Below are 18,314 nucleotides of genomic sequence, written 5' to 3'. Positions count from 1 at the left end.
GCAGCAGCTTTTCCTTCCTTAGAGTATAGTATGACTGTAGAAGCTTCGAATTGCCGTACAACGTTTACCGTTCAGTCGTGTGCTCCACGATATATACGCCGCGCGTACAGCTGATGCTTCTCTCTCTCTCTCTCTCTCTCTCTCACGTACACATACACGCACACGAACGAGTCGCAGCAATAGCATGCGCGCTTTCTGAATAATACCTATGTAGCAGCAGTACGCGACCCGCCTATGTAATAATGCTCCACTATTACTGTTATTTTTATTGTTTTCTTTTCTTATCTACGTTTGTTCTCGCTTTTCCCTTCTCATCCGTTCTTCTATTAATTTTACTTTTTTAACATTTTTCCTTACTTGTTTTATGTGTGTCTGCGTACGCGCGCGCGGTTCATCACTATAAGGCATTATTCAGCTTTCTTTTCTTTAGAAAAAAAGAACCGTATTTAATTTTCAAAGGGTAACTGTAGATATGTGTTATCAAAATGTGTGAGTGTATATGATAGGCAGTACAAGGCAGGGTAGTTTTCTGTTCAAATCATGAAAGAGCATATATGCTTTTTGTCGACAACTGTTTAGCAGATTATAGATTGATACTGGACTCTGCGAAAAGTCATGAAAAGGAACGTCAGAGCCGTGAGTGGACTCTTATATGTGACAAGAGCAGTTAGCCTCAGTTTACTGACAGCATCTGCATAGTGCATTTATATGCATATTTTTTGTTTGCTTCAAAATTTGTAACTTCAATATATGACATTTCAAAGTACTTTCTAAATTATTCTGTCATCACACACATCTGACATATCAACCGTCCCGCGCGAGCGCGCGAACGCTCATGGATGAAGATATAGGTGCAAGTTATTTTATCGACCAGAAGGGACGGGTAATTATTATTTATAAAAAGTGAAAAATGTTTCTAAGTTTAGGTGCCAAAGCCAATCCTCTGTAGATTCGTTTCGTTAACTAATCGGAGTCGTGGGTGCTCAGGCTTAATCGAGCCGCTCAGCAAGAGAGAGAAGCTTAAAGGGTCGCGGGTATGCAAAAATGGAATTGGTCCCGTTGGGCGCAAGCAAGGCTTAGCTTTCGACGGTCAAACCAAGATAACGCGACCTACCTCAAAGGGCGAGCGCGTCGTCCAGCAGAGAACCTCGTGCGTTTAGAACGGAAAGGAGGGAGGGGAATTGGCGTACGCGGCGGCGCAGCGGTGAGTTGCGCGCAGCCGGCGGCCAGTTTTCTACCTTGGGCTTCAGTCTCGTGCCGGCTCTCGTGGGGGACGCTTCGTTCGTCGACGTCGTGCACGCTTCGTCAACATTGCCGACCGTTCTCGCTCTGCCTGGTGCTCGTCGCTTGTAATTGTATTGTGTGATTTTCTCGCGTACTCAGTGCCGTTCTCGAGGATTCGTAATCATGCGACAAGGTGTCAGTTGAAAAAAAAGAGTCGTACGGACGAGGTTAAGGTCGCCGTCGATAGCCGTAAACAGAGCAGGCTTTTCGGGCGATTTTTCAGCGCGGAAGGTTGGTATTTTCTATTCTTTGTTGCGGTATTTTCTGCATCTGGTGCGTGTGTTGTGTCGCACCGTGTCGCCGGTCATACCGGTTCTCACATCCGACGTGCACACGCGCAGCCAAGCCGCATCGACAACTTTGTTTATACTGTTCTATATCACGCACCGCTGTCTAACGCTATTCGCTATAATTGTTTATTCCGGCGACTGAATTTGAGTAGCACCGGTATTTATACCGTTGATTGAACTTTTGGAAATTGATGTGTCAACTTTGCATACTTTTTCTACGCATAGCAGCGAGAGAAACGAGTTTACTTTTTCTGACGCTCTTAGAATACGTTGTTCTCGAGAATAAAGTTTTAGTTTTGAGAACATCACAGGTGTCATCGTTACCAAAGTGCCGATAAAAAATTATTTGATCGTTCCATCAATCGCCATTAGTTTTAATGTACCACAAAAGTATATAAAATTTACTACCACACTGTGCATGGAAATTGCAGCTAATGACTCAATCACGCGTTTTACGAACAGTTTTATGAGAATGGGATTTCGTCGTCGTGGCAAAACATCGCTACGATGATTGATAATATTTATGAGGAGTAAAAGCATCCGGAAATAAGAGAAATACATCCCAGCAATTCGTAATGTATCTTCTAGCTATAAAGTTTTATGACAAAGCCATCGCTAAGAGTTTTATGGCCATTCGGGGTAGCAGGTTAACAGTAGATAAGCGTTTCTGATGGTCACTGTTCGCTAAAAAAATTTAATTCTTGGCTAGTCAATGCATCGATAAGAAATCAACAACCGTTGAAAAAACAACTGATGTTTACGGACACTTGGCATCGCAGATATATGGTTTACCAAGTGGTTCGTTTATTTTACTTAAGAGTAAAAAAATTCGTTACAGAGAATTGCAGAATCTCTGTGTCCCACTGCAAGATGAATATAAATCATTTGTGCAAATTACATTTGCGTAACGGTCTATAAATAATGCACATCTTCATCGGCACTATTCGCAACACTGAACCAATGTTCTGATAATATAGCTTTAATCAGTGATGAATGAAGCTACACGTTCCTCATAACACCAATTTTCTGCATAATTAACTATGTAATAATTGATCGATTCAGCATAATAAATAATTCTTGTCTCTGACATCTGAATAACTTGCTTAACTATTGAAATTTATAGAACGATGTTATATTTTCAGGAATTTGAAATTCGTGGAGATTCCTGTACATAGATTATCCTTTCCAATTTCGAAGAAAATCCAATATTTATCCAATATTTAACAATTAACAATATTTAAACATTAAAAGCGAGAAACTTTCGGTATAAGTTGAGACTGAATAGAAGCTTGTACTTTGACGAAAAGAAAAAGAGCAGTATTTCGTAGTAGAAATGCAAATTTCTATGAAAAAGTAAGATGAGCCCGCGATATAGCTCTTTAAGTCGAGGAAAGGAATTTACAGGTCAAGGAACGATATCGATGAGAGGAGTGGTTTGGAAGTAGTAGACGTTGAAAAGTAAACAGAGAAAGCGAAATGTCGAAAGGTAAATATGTAGTTTATGCATCAAAGTGCAGCAGCGTATCTGTTTATAGCATCGATTCATCATTTGTCAGTGATTAATTTAATAGCCGTTAATTAATTGCTATGAACGTTTAGTAACAATATCTATATTGTAATTTTGAAGCAAGTAATATTGTGCGGTAACAGGCCGATCAATCGCCGAGTATTAATGCCGGCAAATCTACATGTCTATTTTCGTGATTTCGAGCTATCATCTGTTTTTGAAATTTATTTGAACATGACTATCAATGCTTCCGATCTATCAAAAGTAATATATAAGGGTATTACATTTGTTATTTGAAATTGAAAGTCAGGTAATTTGAAACGATAAAATAACTTAAAACGATAAACTTAGCCAGTAATACACGGCGTTTATTCAGATGCATTTACCGTCGACATAACATTCTCTTGAAGTAAGTGGCGTAGCGATGAAAACAGAACCCTAAAAATAATTCCAAATCAACGCAACCATGAACGATAACACGCGTAGATGATGAAAACGTTGTTTAACGATAGTTAATAAATTTTTGCGTTGGAAGCAAACGCACAACGCTAAAAAATGCTCTAAACATTGATAAGACTGGTCTTTGTAGTTGAGTCGTTCATGCGATATGTCTGACGGATGAAATGCCGAGAGGGCCTCGCGCAGAGAGCGACCGCGATAGAGGGAAAGCAAACGAAAAATTCAAAAGATGTACCCTCGGCGATGTTATCGTCAGTTTGAGAATGAAAGCACTTAGAGGCGGAAACGAGAAATATAGAGATTCGGAAAGCAAGCGCGCAAGCTCGAAAGTGGATGCAGCGCGAGCGCCGTACGCGAATAGACGGGCGGAGAAAAAAAAGGGTGACGCGCGCTTTTCAACGGCAGAGGCTGAAAAACTATACGCGCGCTCGAGGGAGAGACTGCGACGTCGCGTGCGCGGTGTGCATCCCTTGTAGCGCAGCGACGCCTCGACCAGAAGTTTTTCTTGAATTTTTCCATCGCTGCGACTGTGCTACTCGACTCGAGATCGCGACGAAGCGATCGAGCAATCGAAAGCAACGATTATCACGGGCTTTCCTCGGCTCCTTGGCAAACTCGCAGTTTTTACACGGGATTTTGAGAGGTACTCTAGGAGCTCCCCTCTTCCTGCCTTCCCCTATTTTACGAAGGATGAGCGCTTAGAGTTGTTCAAAACAATTCAGCTTGAGTTTTCTGTAGGTGGCCTCGTTTCGCTTGGTAGGACTGCTATCTGAATGCCGAAATTAAAATGGCTTTGAAATTGTACAGCAAACAAGACTAATGAGAACGTTTTGAAGGCATTCAGAGTGAAAAGAATTCATTCTCCACGCTTTGACTCGTTCACGTTTAAAAGTTTTTTGTTCATTCTGCAACAGTAAAAATCACAGCTGAATAAGAGAATTTTATGCACGAGCGTACAATAAACTTTAGAGAGAGCGTACGTTCTCTCTCGATCGACAATCTATCCCTCTTTCTCTCAGGAAGGTGAAGGAGGGAAAAGACCATAAAAATGAAGAATCGGTTGTTCTGGTGGATCGCATTATCAAAACTCACTTAGGGCAGTGGCGTTCGGTCACTTTCTCAAATGTACGCGCCCAACTTTAATATCCACGCAGAGCGATTTGCTTCTGTGGATTTCAGGCGCAGTTCCGTTCGGCGAGCATTTATCACGGCGATTCCTCTCTTCCCAGTCTGAAGCTTTATCGGACACTGACGCTGTGCGCTCGGAGAGGGCGAGAGATTTATTAGTTTATTACGCCGAAAACGGATAAGCGCGCGGCGCACTGGCATTCAACGCACCGATGCTCGCGCACTTCCATTGCAGCGCTAGCTAAGCCGCCAACATCTTGCATCGCGCCGGCTGCCGCTCGTCCGCGGCGCGCGAAAAGTCGTCTCTCTGCCTATTTTTCATCTCCGCGGGCGCGCACGCTGCCGCGCTGCTGCTGATTATGCCAATTAAATTCAGACTGACGCGGCATATCTATTTCCAGATGGCTACGCGAGCGTGTTACATAACTCCGTGGCGGCAGACGGCACTGAAATTGCATCGCGGTGAAACATTATCGCGCGTGTTAATGTATCGTTCTGCTGGGAGGACAGTCCAATCGTCCTTGAAATTAGCTAAACAATTCCAATTCGTAGGATCTTTATAACGCACACCGTTCTGCGATTAAATTTCAATGTATTTGTTCGTTTCGAATGCCCGGCAAGCCGTCAAAATCTCGGACTCGTCACCGCGCGCCTGAGATCATCTGTCGGATAGCAAATCGAAGAAGGCAAAAGAGCCGCGGATTGGCAGATGACGCGAAGCAAGACGGTGAAGTAAGTGACTCAACGACTAACGAATCGATGGTATACTTGAAGGCTATGTGCATCGCCACGTAAACCCCTTTATTCTTGACATAATGAATTTTCCAACTATATCGGAGAATCTCAGAGCGCGGATCCGGGCGAAAATAAACGCGTAATCCGACGTCTGTTCGATTACGTCCAGCTCCGCGCCCTCCCAAAAGGTTTTTCGCTAGCAATTGTCGGAGAGCGGGAAGCGGTAATGAAAGTTTGGGTCGCTGACAAACGGGCGCAGCTCCATCTCCGGGGGATCTAATTATCGGATTCTGTCATTTTCGCGCGGCTCCCGCCACCGCTCCCGTCTCAGCTCGGCTCTGCACTACGAATTATTCCAGTCCACGATTCCTGCTACCGATATTCACTCCTGAATTAATATGGCATTTACGTCTCTCAGTTTCATTTTCGCTGATCGATTATTTCACGTTATACCTACAGCGAGTGATGCTAACTTATTTCATTAAATCACGCCTACTGCTATTATTCGCATTCTTTTAATGAATAGCTGTCTCGAATATCAAACAATACTCCACTGTTCATTAATCGTTGAACGACAATTCTCATGAAATCAGTAATGATTTAAAATGAATCAAGTAATTATATTACTATTAACAATGTTCTAACAACAGTTTCTATGAAATAAAATTCTTCCTGGGTGAATATTTATTTAAAACAGAAATTAACGAAAAAAAATATTGTTGTGTTCATTATGACACTGACATTATGAAAAATTTGTTATCAAAATCTGCGCTATAAAATATATCGTGAATATAACTAATAAATTATCAGATCGCCATCGATCATTGTCATATAATTAATAATATAATTGATAAACGATCGGATCTCTAAGGATCATCGTTAAATAAATAAACCGTTATTGCTTAGAACAAACACCGTACGAAACCTTAAAAAAATACAGCTACATTACCACAGTAATATTTGTAAGAAAAGTAATGTTGTCTAGATATTTGTCATATAATATATAACTAATAAAACATCCGATCGCCAGCGATCATCGTCACCCAATTAATACTAATCAACTATCTGAACTGCAACGATAATTACTAAATAAATAAAGCGTTATCGCTTAGGAAAAGAAAAAAAATATTTATATTCATACGAGAAACTACCAAAAAAATTTAACTAGGCAATCACGATGATATTTGTAGGAAAGTTATCTAGAATTTGTCATAAAATATATAAATGATAGAACTAATAAAACATCCGATCGCCAGCGATCATCATCACCCAATGAACACTATAACTAATAAACTATCTGATCTGCAACGATTATTACTAAATAAATAAACCGTTATCGCTTAAGAAAATAAAAAAAATATTTATATTCATATGAGAAACTACCAAAAGGATCTAGAATTTGTCATAAAATATATAAAAAATATAGATAATAAATCATCCGATCGCCAGCGATCATCGTCACCCAATGAACACTATAACTAATAAACTATCTGATCTACAACGATTATTATTAAATGAATAAACCGTTATTGTTTAAGAAAAGAAAAAAAATATTCATATTCATACGATAAACTACCAAAAAATTGAACTAAGCGACTACCATGATATTTTTCATAAAATATATAAAAGATTTAACTAATAAAACATCGGATCGCCAGCGATCATCTTCAATTATCACTTTATCTAATAAACTATCCGATCTCTAACGATTACTACTACACAAATAAAAGTATAATACTACTAAGGTTAACAGTAGCAGGTCACAAAACTGATTTATATTCTCAGACATTTGTAAGCAAAAAATTTTTTGGATAAAAGTTTGGATGGAGTAAGAGAACTAGTAGTATGCATGGGTGTTTTAGTTGAAGGAGAAATTTTACGAAGCTTTGAAGTTGATTGTGCAAGGTAAACGGTAGGTTTGGAAGTAGGAAGTTTAGGAATGCATGTTGAGGGTTTGATAAAAGAAGAAGCGATATGCATGCGTATGTTTGTTTGAGGAACAGAAATTAAGGGTTTGATGATAGGTTTATAAGGTTTGGTAAACGGTAGAACTTTGGAAAATTTGCCGTAGCGTCGGCGAATATGGCGACGTATTTTTTGTCTGAAAGCGGAGGTAGATTTGCAGATAGACAGGTAGTAATGAGAGACTAGAGCAGCATTCATAAGAGAAGAAGAGTCCAAATAACTGAAAATCATTTGGGAGAGTTCGATAGGAAGGCTTTTGATGATGTCGAAGCCTGGATTATAAAAGCCCATTGCGGTCAAAAGTTTTCTTAAGAAAGCCATGGTGATTTCCTTTTCGATATTTGGTGTTTGCTCGAGCAGCAAACTCGAGCAACTGATGCCAGTCCCTGCTGCAGGGGTTTATATACCCTGCCAAGCTGTTACGTGATTGGTCGATCGATGCTGCCAATGATAATATAGCAAGTTCGTTTGCTATTGGCCCAAATGAACCAATAGAGAACTGTATATAACTACTAATACCTTCTTGGCTCAAAAGATTGTCTCTTATTATTGGTCACAATAGAAAATGTAACTACAGCTTATTTACTTGTTATTTACTTGGCATTCTCATGGAACATGTTGTTAATCAATATCATTGTAAAATTATGGTTACTGCTTGATTTCATTCAAGTAAACATACAGCCATTGCACATTTGTAAATATTCCGCTGGATATAAAATGCAGATAATAATTTAAGAATCATAAAGACAAGAGAAAATCGAACGAGCGATTAAATGCGCCATGATAAGCGTAAAAATGTTGAGTATATATATGCGGACAGTTTTTACGACGAGAGTGGTAGTAAAAACAAATTTTCGATAGTTCACTTTGGCAAGGACTCTGGATATTTGTTTTGCCGAAAAAAATTCAATATCGGTACAGAACCCTATCGAAAATGACGAGGACGTGCGCCAGCGCACGATACACTGCACACGTACCGTGTAAAAACAAAAAGTTGGCCCATGCCGAGCAGGCTGCAGTAAAGTTTGCCGGGTTGCGTGGCGAGGGAGCAAACAAGCTTCATCGCGCTATCAATTTCATTTTGCGTGCGAACGCTCGCTTCACGTGTTTTTGTTTAACACTTTCTACCTAATTCCAAAATTGCTCAGCTGCGCGAAAACCAATTTGTCACGAGGACAAGAAGCTTTTTGCCACGTTCGTACTTCAACGCGCGCGGATTCGCGATAACTGCGAATCAGCGCGTCATAGCATCACGCATGCGCGGCAAGCAACTATGAACAGAAAAAAAAATCTGTTACTACTACCGAAAGGAAGAGAAGAGAGCAAGAGAAAATAAAAAAGAAAGTACAGATAAAGGAAAAAAAGCTCGTGCACCATTAACGTTTTAACTTCCGAGAAGAGTGAATGCCGACGTACACGCTTATTATGCAAATTATGGAATTCTGAGCGGCTCTTTCTCTCTCCCGCGCGAGTGCAACCTGCGCCACCCCGACGCTCGTTCTCTGCCTGTGAGCTGCTTTTCGGCCATCAATCTCTTACGTACACAGCTTCGGCGGTGGTCGACATATACAAAGCTGGAGCGTTTTGCTTTCGGCTTGCTGCTTCTGCTACTGCACTAAAGCTTTATTTTTTTTTTGTTACTTACCGCTGCCCTTACAATATTATTTGCTTGTTTTTACTGTAATTTCGAATATTACAACCAGGATCGTTTTCGAAATTCTTGACGGTTAACGAACTTGTTAAAAAAACATTTCATCGAGATGAAAGCTGTCGAATTCATTTTCACTGGGTATTTTACCTTTACGTCATATAATTGTCGTGAAAAGGGACCGTTATACAATTAGGTAAATATTCGATGCCTGTTCTTTCAATCCTAAATCTGACGTTAAAAATGTTCGATGTAATTATTCATAATTGTCGAATTCTTCTGAAAATTAATTTGTAGTGATTATATTTTAGATGAAATAATTTCGATGATTGATTTAAAAGTGCTGTTCATGAATTACTAGCTGCATCTTACAATCGCACATTAAAAAGTAATGATTGGAATATACACGGGATCTGTAGATAGCTGGATTTATCGCAAAAAAGAAGAAAAAAATGTAAGAGCAAGCGATGATTGAGGAAGTATGATTGCACATACCCAGTGGCATCGACTGCGCGCTTGTCATTTCCGCGCATCTTCCAGTCTATCGTCTCTCTTTCCTAGCGCTTTTTTTCTCCCCGTCTGGCAATGACGCGCGGCTTTCCTCCTTATACGGTCGGCGCTTCCGCCGTCGGCGCTCGGCTCTCGCGGGTGGCTAGAGACAGAAAAAAAGCGCTCGCGCGAGATAGCTTCGCAAACTGACCCATATTCCCGGCCAGTACCCCCTCCCTCCCCCACCTCCTTTCGTGCAAAGAGCTCGAGTGCTTCCCCTAATGAAAACATTAAAATTAGAGAGGCGTCTCGCTTTTTCGTCGGTCTAACTTTTGGCTGTGCCAGTAGCAGCCCTACGGCTTTTGTTCGCTGAGTTAAAACATTAATGATTCTTTTCATTTGATACTAAATTTTTTCCCTATTATTCGTCTTTCTTCTTTTTCGCTGATTAGACCAAGCGTTAAGCTTAGGTATACATTGCTTTCGTAAGGAGATGACTTTGAGCTTTTAAAAAGTCTGTAGTTTATATTACAAATCTTACGCTTTAAATTTAAAAGAGCTAGATTCTGGGGAGTTCATCTCTATTTGGAGTTAAATACGGAAATGAGTTTCTTAGTGAATGCAATTTACCAGAAGCTTCATATAAAAGATGGTTAACTTTATCAGTCTGGAGTGATTTTAATTCGTAAGTAACTATTAGCTTATAAATTTTCTATAAACGAGCTAGTGAGTAAAGTATCTTTTAATTTATTTAATGAAATTATAAGAAGAGCAATTCTACCAAATATTGATATTAACAATTGTTTGTGCAATTTATAACACTCGAGTTCATTTATATCAAGTAAAAGAGATTATATCTATTTTACTTGATATAAATGGACTATTTACTTGATATAAATTTTACATTTCTAAACTTGCGCAAGCTTTATTTTAACGAGAGGCGAGCTTCTTTCTTCTTCTTAGCGCCGAATAAAAGATTACTTAGCTCGGGCGCGCTATTATTTTCGAGAAAAGCTCCGAGAAGAGTGGAAAGCTTACTTCATTTGTATCATGACTTGACTATTTATGTTTTTTAACATTTGCAAAAGTACAGCAGTTTGTATCGATGTTCAGTGACTGGGTCAGAGTTACGGAAATGCACTTGCTGCTGTGACCTGAAAGCCGTCAGCCTACTGCACATTTTCAAGTACTCTAAATCTATTGTTATAATCGTGTAATCAATGTGTAGAATATACCGAATGAAAAGAATAATGAGTAAAATGATGAATTTTTCGTTTTAATCTGTCATTGACATAGTATTGACATCGACTCACATGAGAGTAATTAATAAGTATAGATTAGAGAGAATGAAGATGAATTTGGATGTAAAAGTGGAAACGAAAATGGAAAAGTGAATTGAAGCGCCAATTCGTGCGGGGATGCTTATTTATACATGAAAAATATCAGTATTCAAATAAGATAGTTGGCGAGCGCGTTGGTTGTCGGAGCGTCTTCAAAACCGGCAATTCGCGTCAGTCCAAAAGCTGTTTCTCATTTCCGGGGCATTTACGAAGATAACAGCATAATTCTGAATACACATTTTGCGCTAGAAGGTTTTTGCCCCGCGGTCGTTGTAACGAGAAAACGGCGCGGTGTTTCTCCGTGTCTCTCGCATTTTCTCGTATTGAAAAACTTTTGTAATTCATCTCGCGCGGACTTTAGCTTTCACACTATAAAACGAGGATGGGTAGGGTGAGAGAAAAAGAGAGCCGGAAACATCATTTCGCTCCGGTATTAAGCGAGAGTCCCGCCGTAGTCGGGTTTTTCTTTTTCGTATTTCTTCTTTTCTGCCGCCGCGCGCTCGCTCTATCCTCTCCCCCTCTGTCTCTCCTTTTCTACTAATTTACACTTTTCGTTCCTTCTTCATTCTCTGCTCTTTTATTTATTTACTTTTTTTTCTTCCACCCCCCCCCCCCCTCACTCCCTTCACCGACGAGACAGCTAAAAATTTATTAAACGCATTTGCTGAGAAATGACATTTCATGACGAGATAACATTGTTTGATAAGCAGATGAGTAATTCATGTCATTTTCAACTTAGAAATTCAAATTAATTTTCTTTATTCCTTCTTTTCTTCGTCACTTTGGAGCTTGTTCCTCGTCTAAGAATGGACACGTGCTTGCAATTTCCTCCCATACGCGTGTTTTATTGAATAACGCAATGCAAAAAAAGTTCTTCTATTCATTGAGGTTCGTTCTCAGATAAAGCATGCAGCAAATCTAAAAATAGAATTTTTTTAATACTAAGTAGCTGCAAAAATGCAGTCGAGGTTGCAATTTCACTTATATATAAGCGAACAGAAGAGCTCGAATGTAGTAACGTAAAGACCCTAAGCGCCACGTGAGACATACGGGAGCAACGCGTTGTCGTATTGTGTGTGTATGTGTAAATGTATAGAGAAGAGCCTACGCGCAAAATCGTGCTGTATAACAATGTGATAACGTGAAAATCAGCCAAGCGAAAGACACGGCTAGAAAATGAAAGGGAGCTTATCGCGCTTAACACGTTGTCAGATTAATGGATTGTCCTGTTGATTACGTAATGATCCGTTCCGTAAAGCTTGCAGTCACGCGCGCGTTTGCGTATACGTATATGTCTCCGCTTCGTCAAATCATTTGCAACAGCTTTCCTCTCGTCTAATTCTGGCGATCATTGTTTCGCTGTAAGCTCACTCTTTTGCAACTGTTGTGCTCCATTTATTTTAACGTCAGCTTAAGTTTTGGCTTCTTCATACTGATTCTTGAAATTCGTTATGCAACTAAATTTCAATTTCATCTAGCTGCAAGCAGTTTATTTGCGTTCGTACATTCATATTTACTTTTGTATATTTATGCTTGAAACTACTACATACATTGATGGATTGCAAAAAATGAAAAAAGACAGCTTTTCGACGATCGTGAGGCTTGTTCCTGTACTCAAGAATTTCTTCTTGAAAAGTCGTTTTTTCTCTTACAACTTAGTTTTCAAAGAGCCTCTGCTCCTGCACTTGTATTCAACTTTATAGAGAGTATGGGAGAAGTTTCAAGCCGTCAAGTAATAAATCACCACATACTCCGCCAAGTTTCTTGATAATGTCAGCGAAAAATCACTGTATCACTGTAAAATAGGGGAAAAGAAGCATAACAATTTGAAATCAAGTGGAGTATCTGTTATTCGAGGTAAAACTGGTAATGAAGTTAACAATTATACAAGTACTCTGCAATAACAGTGACAACTCTAGACAATCAACATCGGCACAACAATTCAAAACAAAACTCATCATTTTACATAAGCCATTGTCGTAGCTGCATATCGACTTGCATGTATAGCGTCGATCCTTTATGAATTCACCACCAGTACAGTATCATGAATAATATGACCAGCAGAGAAATTGTATAGCTCGACCGCAATAGCAGCAGGGTCCACACCTGACGGCTAGACGGTCGCTCTCGCAAAGTTTTCGAGACGACGACGACGACGACGACTACGGATATGAGCGCGGCGCGGTCAGCGTACAGCCAACTTCCATCGGCTTGGGACAAAATGTGAATTTAACGGAGGCTAGTGCCGATAATTAAATCGCGCTTTGTTGCGCTAACGGACGCCCGGCCAAAGACGTTGGACGCTCCTCACTCTTATAACGCACGGCCGTGATGAAAATGTCACCGCGGATATTAATCTGCAATTAGCTTGCGATGAGGTTGTCGACGTCGTGCTATCAGAAGTCTACGTCGATTGGGTAAACTCGCTGGCAAGCACCGCTTACGTATGCAAGACATCAAAGTAAATTAATATTTTGCCTTTCATTTTGCTAAAGGCTTTGATACATTGTTCCGGATAATACTTTGAAAGTTTTCTCGTAGCTTTTCACCTTTGATTTCGCGCCGAATCGATACCAGCAACAGTTCGTTAGAGCAGCAAGTGTTTCGTACGACTTCACGGCAAAGTACGTACATTGATTAATTTTGCGAAATAGTTCTATGTAATATCGTGATGGGTTTCTTTGAAGTACACGCTATATTACAAAGTCGCTCGATAACATCATCGTCGTGGAAGCAGATTGTTTGCGTGCGGGAAGTAAATCACAAACTTTACATTAAGCACTATCCAATCGGCGAGTGGAAGATTTGAAAAGTGTGCAGTGCAGCGCGAAATTGAAATAAAAATAAAGCAGCACCATTGCAGGTAAAAAAGAAGAAGAAAGTGTGAAAGCAAAGCTCGCGCGGGCTATTGTAGTGCGAGAAAGGAAAAGAAAGATTGAGATCGAGCAAAGAGAGAGAGAGAGAGAGAGAGAGAGAGAGAAGAGTGAGCAGGGGTGAGAGCAGCAGAGGCACACTCGTTCGGGCTGTTGCGCTTTAATCCTCATTTTTTCCTCTTTCTTGATTTTCTAGTACCTGACACGTGCAGGCTCTCTAGCTTCTCAGTTTTTTAAATGGATGTTCACCTTCTTGTAACTTCTCGTGTTAATTCAATCTATTAAAGCTTTAACGAATTGAATTAATAAACGACTTCTTCAGTTTTTGAGGACTATTCAACTATCTAGACTTCATCTTTTTCTATTTGTGAGCCAAGATTACTACTAATCTTTATACTTCCGTAGAAGGCAATATTGAATCCTCCGGAATATGGATTTCTCTGAAATTTGCAAAGCCTTTTGCATATAAATAAAATAAAGAGTCCTTTTTCGAGACTTACGAGGAATATTTTGTATGAAATATTTTGAAAATTCTTTGGTCTTTGAACGAAAATGTCTCTCGAAACAACAAACCCAGACTAAACTGACATTATAGAAAGCTGCGCTGCAAGACAATTCGCTCACAAAATAAATTTATTTTCGAATGAAAACGATTGGTTTTACGTTGTATACAAACGTTCAAAAAGCGTAACTTTTGTATACTGTTAAATCTTTGCCGACAATTGTACCTGCTGAAAGATTATATTTCACCTGTGCATTAGTTATGATCAAAGGATCACTGACCTATTATTGTTATTTAGTGCGATATTATGGTGAAAAGATAAACGTCGATCTTCCATAATACACGGAAGGACGCATAAGTCGAAAACAAAAAGGCAAGAGAGACTCGATCTCTTGCAAAGAAAGAGCCACTCACCAGGTGTAAGCCAAATCCTCGATAAGGCAAATTTGTAGCGCTGGTAGAGAAGATTAGCATTATTGTAAGCTTATTACTCATTCCAAAGTAGAAGCAAAGCACTTTTGATCCTGACAGTCAAGTCATATGATTAGGAAGAGAGGCAGGTGATTAAGAAGAGAGTAGAGGGCTGGGCTCGCAGCGTGTATGATCTGCGTGATGAGTTGGCTTCGCTTTGTCGTGGTGGTTAACCAACAGCGATAGAAGGGGGGGGGGGCGGAAGGATCGCATAGAAAGAGGCCTGCTATATAGGAGTATGTATACGGCGATTGCGAGGCTCAGCTGGCCGTGAATGACGTAGAGCTTTCGACCGCAGCCGAAATTGCTGGTGCGCCAATGTTTCTCTCTCTACTTGGCTGTAGCAAGGCAATTATGCTCCAACGCCGCCTCCCCCACCCTCTTCTCTTCTTGTTTCCTTACTCCCGACAACATTTTCCGATACTAACGAAAGCTCCAATTCAATGCGTATGCCCGCGAGCCTCGAATTTATTTTTTCGACCGCGATGCTCGTTAAAAACGGGAGCGAGGCTTGCCCGCTGCTTTTCGAGCTCTTGCGCCGCGTGCTTTTACCGAGAAAGCGGCTTTTCTTTTCGTGGATGCCGAATGGGCCGACGAGTGCCGGACGCGCGCGCAGGTTTTTTTTTCCTTTTCTGTTTCTGTTCTGCTCGAGTGCTGCTTCGACTGAATTGAAATTCGACCAAGTGGCGCACATTCATTAGACGCTGATGATGCTTCATCGCATAATATCTTGCAGGCTCAAACGTGACATCGGTTTCAATTGACAGTAAGAGCATTCTTATCTTTGGGATTATCACTTACAATTTGATTTTCAGTTTAAAGATGAGTTGTCAGGGTTATTCGCTCGTGAAAAAGTTATTCATAAGACGGCTGAGTAAAGTCACAGAGGAGAGCTATTTGCACAAGATATGGGTTAAAGCTCTATCGGATGCATTAGCATTCAGGAAAATTTAACGAGCACCTCTTCTGGGAAATGAAGCTCTGGATGGGAAAAGTGGTTTTGCAGTAAATAGTTTACCGTGCAAGCGAAGGGGATGAAGTTTGTTAAAGCGCGAGATAAAAAGACACGAATCGTAAAATGAAAAAGAAAAGAGTATTTGGTGACCCCGAACTTGCAATGGTAATTAAGCCGCGACGGCTGATCGAACTTTTCACGGTGTATCGTAGCCACACAAGAGATTTTCATATTTGAGCTTTCAGCTCACGTATAGCCATCGAAGAGTTATGTGAGAAAATCCGCGCCACGCCGCCGCCGCACCGTCGACGGCGTTTCGATTGGGCCGTTTCGAGTACGTGCGTGCGGAGAGAATGCAAATCTTTAATTAAATCGGATTATCACGCCGACTAGACTTGTTCCGTATACATATTGTCGTTTTGTTAGAGGACGAAAAAGAGAAACTCACATATCCAAGGGAATCCTTCATTACGGATATAATTTTATTAAAATTCCTTTTCGATGAAAGTAACTGACACGGATAAGCTGTATTATCGAGCAAAGCATTAATCTTCGCATTATTCTTTTGAAGGCAAGCCATTCATTCGCTATTATAAGTAAAATACGGCGGTTGCAAGTTGTAATTAAATCTTGGCCTGTAGTTTATGCGCTTGGTCAAGCGACGCGATATTTTCCAGCAAATGTTAAATTATAGCTATCCGTAGCGTTGCAAATGAACTCGTCGCGTGCACGGGCATTGATGAATGGACTCGTTGACACGCGATGTACGCCAAAATGGCCGTACGCACAACAAATACGCAAGCTCAGTTCTCGGCTCTCGGCTTTAATAACAGCGTTGAAACTGCGCGCTATAAGTATCCGCAAAAGCCGTACAGCTTTATCTCCTCATAGACTGGTCATTAAGACCTATCATTAAATGCTCCAAAATGATGGAGCGATAAATCTGCATGGCGGGATATATGCATGTCTAATAAATTAAATGATTTAATGCATGCCGCCGTAAGAGCTCTCATTCGTTGTCTCGGCGCTGTAATTTTCATGAAACTCAATTTGCCTGCCTCGCGCTCACCTCTATACGTGACATTCCCGAATCATTTATACGGCGACCAGCCATACTCTCTCATGCGCGCGCGGTAGCAATGAATATTTCAATGTCAAGCACCATTGGACTTTGATAAACAATTGGGCGTTTAAAAAACGTCAGACTACTCGCCAATGTGTCCGTCTCCAGAGGCTCGCGCGGAAGATAAGGCGACGCGATATTTTTTCGCTGGCTGTAATTTTGTTTTTCAGCGCGCGACAAGCGCGCAAGTACAAATATATGTATACCGTCGTACGACTCGAGGCCTGGGCTAACTCACACACAGACCGGAGTTAAATGTTTGATTTGATACTAAACCAACAGGCGGCGTCGTATAACCTGTCCCATGGGTCCTCGAGGACATTCAATTGTTTATACATGCCGCGCGAACTCGGCAGGCCGGCATAATTGAAGGGCGGCTGGGCTATACTTATTTTTTTTCCTTTTTTTTTTCGTTTTTTTATCACTCTAGACGAGCGCGAAAATATACACACGGGTGTGCGTGCGTGCGCCGTTTCGCGGGTGGAGATATGTATTTCTTTGCGCGAGCGAGGATTTATTGTTTTGCATTTGTCTTTCCCATGGTACCCGCGAGCTGGCGAGGAGCTCGCTTTTATTGGCTTCTTTTATTTCGTACTTCTCTCGGTGCTTTGACTCTCGGCGTAACGTACATCTGGCTCTTTTTTTTATCGTACTATCCGAACAAAAAGAAAAAAAGAAAAGCGAGTTTTTTTTTCTCTCACTTTAAATTTGAAATTTTCACGGAGACGCACGAGCGTATACGCGCGCGCAGCGCGCCAAATTCTTTATTTCACTTTATTTTTCAGTCGAATTCCTTGCAGAGATGTAGCAGTATGAACATTAGATGCCGGCAGAGCGCTTGTTACGACATTCGAGAACTCAGATGTATAGCAATATGCTTCGCGCTCCTTGCAATCTCCTTGCTCGCTCGCGTTCCCTCATCACGCGTTTATTGTTATATCTCTCAGCAGTCGTTTTCCATGGGCGGGTGCTCATTGAAACGGTCACTCAACAATGTGAAATCAGCATAAATTCTTGACTGTCTCGCGCTCGACGCGCCAGAGACGCGAGCGGGCCGTCAACGCGTCTGCGCCGTTGCGTGATTTTCGCTTTTCTTTGGTAATCCGCGCGAATCCTGCTGTTCTTCACGCCCCCCCCCCTCCCTCCCGCCCCCTTGCCCCGTGTCGCTATGTTCGAGAATCAGCGCGAGCATTATTCAACTCGCAACAAATTGAATCGGAGCAAAGCGTCTCGAATGCTCGCGGGAATAAATCCTTACGCCGGCGAGAAAGCGGTTTGCGCGTCGTATTAAACGGCGGCTGCGCGCGTATTCAAATGGGGTGCATCGCGCGATAATAATGGCACGCGAAATGTGTGCACGCGCGATCTTGGGCAAACCGAGCCGTCGACGCGAGCGGAAGACTGATTAGCATCTTCTTGCCGCATCAGTTGGCTTGGCATCGGATACGCAATGCTCGCTCGCGCGCGTACGCGCACGCATCCGTCCGTTAGTTCAGTCACACGTACGCGCATAGACGAGCGCGCCGGTAGACAGAGACTTTGAGT

At 41.2% G+C, this 18,314-nt stretch overlaps 1 protein-coding gene across 3 annotated transcripts in view; it reads left to right on the top strand.

The window, feature by feature from the left end:
* Positions 1-1,264: 1,264 nt before the first annotated feature.
* Positions 1,265-18,314, top strand: part of LOC131663688 (CD151 antigen-like) — a 178,852-nt gene continuing 161,802 nt past the window's right edge. For all 3 annotated transcript variants that reach the window (XM_058934224.1, XM_058934223.1, XM_058934221.1), the window contains exon 1: positions 1,265-1,515. The gene's annotated coding sequence lies outside the window, so the exon portion shown is untranslated. The remainder of the gene's footprint in view (positions 1,516-18,314) is intronic.

This window comes from Phymastichus coffea, unplaced genomic scaffold (genome assembly GCF_024137745.1).
Source record: "Phymastichus coffea isolate CEN01 unplaced genomic scaffold, Cenicafe_Pcof_1.1 PCOF00038, whole genome shotgun sequence".
In the NCBI taxonomy this organism is placed as follows: domain Eukaryota; kingdom Metazoa; phylum Arthropoda; class Insecta; order Hymenoptera; family Eulophidae; genus Phymastichus; species Phymastichus coffea.
This window is presented reverse-complemented; position numbering and strand designations above follow the sequence as displayed.